Consider the following 4,117-nt stretch of genomic DNA (forward strand, 5'->3'; position numbering starts at 1 on the left):
AACACCCTCTCTCTGTACACAGAGATTTTTTTTTTTTTTCCAAACAGGGTTTCTTTGTGTAGCCCTGGATGTCCTGGAACACACTCTGTAGACCAGGCTAGCCTTGAACTCGGAAATCCACCTGCCTCTGCCTCCCAAAGGCATGTACCACCACTGCCCGGCAAGATATTTTTTTAAAGTTCAGAAAATTGGTATAGGAAAGCAGTTGTGAATCTTAAAAGATCGTATGTTCACCACAGTGAAGTTTTATATAATACTCCTAACAAACATTGTGACTTTAGTATGTACCAAACCTAGAGCACAAGAAAAGAAACCTTGGGGAGGGGCAGAGCTAGGCATCACATACTGGGCAAGTGCTCTACCACTGACCTACATTCCCACACTTGGGAGATGGAGACAGGAGAATTAATGTGAATTAAGAAGCTAGCCTGTTCTAAATAGCAAGTTTCGAGATTCCACAAATGCACAGCAAGACTGTTTTTTTAAAAATAAAATTGAAGCCAGGCGGTGGTGTTGCACGCCTTTAATCCCAGCACTTGGGAGGCAGAGGCAGGTGGATTTCTGAGTTCGAGGCCAGCCTGGTCTACAAAGTGAGTTTCAGGACAACCAGGGCTATACAGAGAAACCCTGTCTCAAAAACAAAAACAAAAACAAAAACAAACAAATAAAAAAAACAAAAAAAACCCTAATTAATTAATATTGAGGCCTAGAGAGATGGCTCAGCTGTTATGGGTACTAACTGCTCTTCCAGAGGTCCTGAGTTCAGTTCCCAGCAACTATATGGTGGCTCACAACCATCTGTAATGGGATCTGAAGCCCTCATCTGTTGTGTCTGAAGACAGCTACAGTGCACTCATATACATAAATAATTTATAAAACAAAAAAGTTATACTGTCAAAACTCACACATCTTTGATCCCAACACTTTGGAGGTAGAGGCTGGCAATTCTTTGAGTTTGAAGCCAGCCTTATCTACAAGCAAGTTCCAGTATAGCCAAGGCAACACAGTCTTGGGGGAGGGGGGAAAAACTGTGAAAATGTTATATACACAATGATTGGCTTTTCCTGGTTGCTCATGTTCTAAGTAACTAACTTTTACATTGTCCATTAATACAACTATAAAGCTTCTATTCATTGTGTGATAACAATGATTTTAAAAATTCATGGCATTCAAGATCTAAGCTGTAATACTTTGAATGAGAAATACATAACTGGGACTGGAGAAATGGCTCAGTAGTCAAGAGAGCTATGTGACTTCTAGGCTTATGCATTTGGGTGTGTGGTCCCTTGTTGGTGGTGCTGTCTGGGAACGCTTAGGAGGCACATTCTTTCTAGAAGAAGTAGATCATCACTTGGGCAGACATTGAGAGTATGACTTAACCCTGATTCTAGTTCATTCTACTTCAGGCTTGCCATTCAAGATGTGACCTCATGGCTCCCTGCTGCTGCCATGCCTGCCACTTCTATGCCTCTGAAACTGTAAGTCAAAGTAAACTCTGCCTTCCTTACATTGCCTTGAGTCATGCTGTTTTATCACAAAGAGATTTTACAGAAAAGTAACAAATATAGAAACCTACCTCATACTTAATGATAACAATTTTTTTTCTTTTTCTGAGCCAGCCCTGTTAACACCAAGAGCCATAAAAGGTTTTAAGGTCCACTACCTACACAAATATAGAGATGCTTTAAATAAAAACTAACCTGACAAAAACCAGCTCTTATAAACAGTCTCTGTATAATTCTAATTACTATCTAGTTCAGCCTCTAGCTCAGATATGGTATGATAAACCTCGTTACTAAGGGAGGGTTAAAAAATGTATTTATTTCTTTAAGGGGAATTAATTGGAGGAACACACTGGCACACAATGATGGACTGTAAGGACTACATACTACAATGGAAAATCTCTGCAGAGTTAAAAGATTTCCTCTGTTAGAATGGCACTCAGGCTGGGGATATATAGTTCTGCTGGTAGAGTACTTACCTAGCAAACTTGGAGCCTTGGCTGCTCTATCCAGCACCACATAAAGTCAGTGTGGTAGTATATGCCTGTAATCATAGGATTTGAGGAGTACAGGCAGAACCAGGAATTCCAGGTCACCCTCAGTACATAATGAACTTGAGTCTGAGAGACTCTGACTTCAAGAAAATTAATGGCACTCACACTATTAGTTGACATACTGAGTGTTTACCCAGGATGCAGGCTGGAAATTGTAACACCTCTTTTAAAGCCCCTCTCAGTACATTCAGAACTTTCCTATTGTTTAACTCCGGTTCCTTTTCTCTAATTTTTGTTTCAGTTAAGTCCTATTTCTTGATAACCCAGCTTAAAACTCATGTACCTTCTCAAGCCAGAATCATATTTATTGACTATTTTACCCTTAACTTGAAGACTATGCTAGCATGCCAATACCACACCTGGACCTACCAGAACAATCATTTCCAGGGGCTGGTGATGTCTGCTATAGTTGTAGAATGCTTGCATAGTATGCACAGGCTCAAAGTTCAATCCTTAGTACCTAACCCAGTTTATATATAACATAAACATCAACCTGATGTTAGGGTATAGTTTGGATTAACCAATCCCATTTCATACATTTTAAGTGAAAAATCAAGTCGTCTTACGTTAGGTAACTCAGGTGTATTTTTATCTGGACACATTATTTGATCTTTAAATGAATTCACAAGGGAAATTTTCTATTGTATTTTAAATTTGTAAGAGAAGTAAACAAATAGTAAGAATTATTTTGGAAATCTTTGAGAGACTGAAGATTGCAATTTAAATGTTAGGGCCAGTGAGATGGCTTAGTGGATACTGGTGCCTGCTCCCAAGCCTGATGATCTGAGTCCCATTTCTGGTAACCACATACTGGAAGGAGAGAACTAAGTCCCACTAGTAGCCCTTCTGCTCTCCATATGCACTCGGTAGCACACACATGCCTACACACAAACACAAGCACAGGAAATGAAGATAAAAACGGGAAATCTCATTAAGATCTTTTCTTGCAAAAAGAAATCGCATTTAATTATTAAGGTTCATTCTTTTTAACGAAATGATTAATCATGTATAACATGGTTTCCTTTTGTTTAGTAATTTGAAGGCAAGTTTCCATTCTTTCCTGAGCAAACCCCTCTAAAACTCTCAATACTACCTTAACTCTTCAATGTCATGCCTTAATTAGATCACACATTCCCATAATAATCCTAATAGAAATTCAGAGGATTTTACTAATATTCTCACAATTATATCAAAGCTGTAATGACATTCCTAACAAATCAGTATGTTCCATAGTTCCCAATCCACAGGTTTCCATGATCTGTGATTTTAGGCTTTTGAGATTATTACTTTCCTACATATATACTCTATGCACTAAGCAAATCTGCTAGTCCACCTTCTCAAATAACCCAAGGTTTTGTTTTATTTTTTTTGGGGGGTCGGGGGCGGAGACAGGATCTATGTACATCTGTGTGGCCTGGAACTATGTATAAACCAGGCCACCTTCAAACACAGATCTGCCTGCCTCTGCCTGTCCAGTGTTGTGTAGAGATGTGTCTGTCTGCTTGGATTTGTACATGTGATACAGAACCATGGAGGCCAGGAGAAGACAATGGATGCTAAGAGCTGAGTTCTGCTTCTCTAGAAGAACAGCAAGTCCTTTTAGCCTCTAAGACATCCATCTCTCAAGCCCAAAGATTTTTCCTTTTTAAATATATGTCCCTGGAGCTTTCTATGTTAGTACATGTTGTTCTTAGAACTCACATGTTTATTGGAAATTCCTTCTTCAAGGAATGTTTTTCCTTATAATACCAAAAATAAATGCATAAAATTTAAAAAGTACCTGAAACTAGAAATATAACTCAGTTGGTAAAATAATTGCATTTATGAGGCCCCAGTACCATATAAAACTGGGTTTGTTTTTATGTCTGTAATCCCAGCATTTTACTTTAGACCAGTCTGGCTATAAACAAGACAATGTTTCAAAATAAACAAACAAAATTACATCCATAAAGCTGACTCAAGCAAGAATCAACAATTTACATAGATCCTTGTGTTTTGTGATGTGATATTTTAATAATCCTTTAAGTATCTTCCTTTCTTTCTTTCTTTTTTTTTTTTTAA

Source organism: Mus caroli, chromosome 11 (assembly GCF_900094665.2).
Source record: "Mus caroli chromosome 11, CAROLI_EIJ_v1.1, whole genome shotgun sequence".
Lineage (NCBI taxonomy): Eukaryota > Metazoa > Chordata > Mammalia > Rodentia > Muridae > Mus > Mus caroli.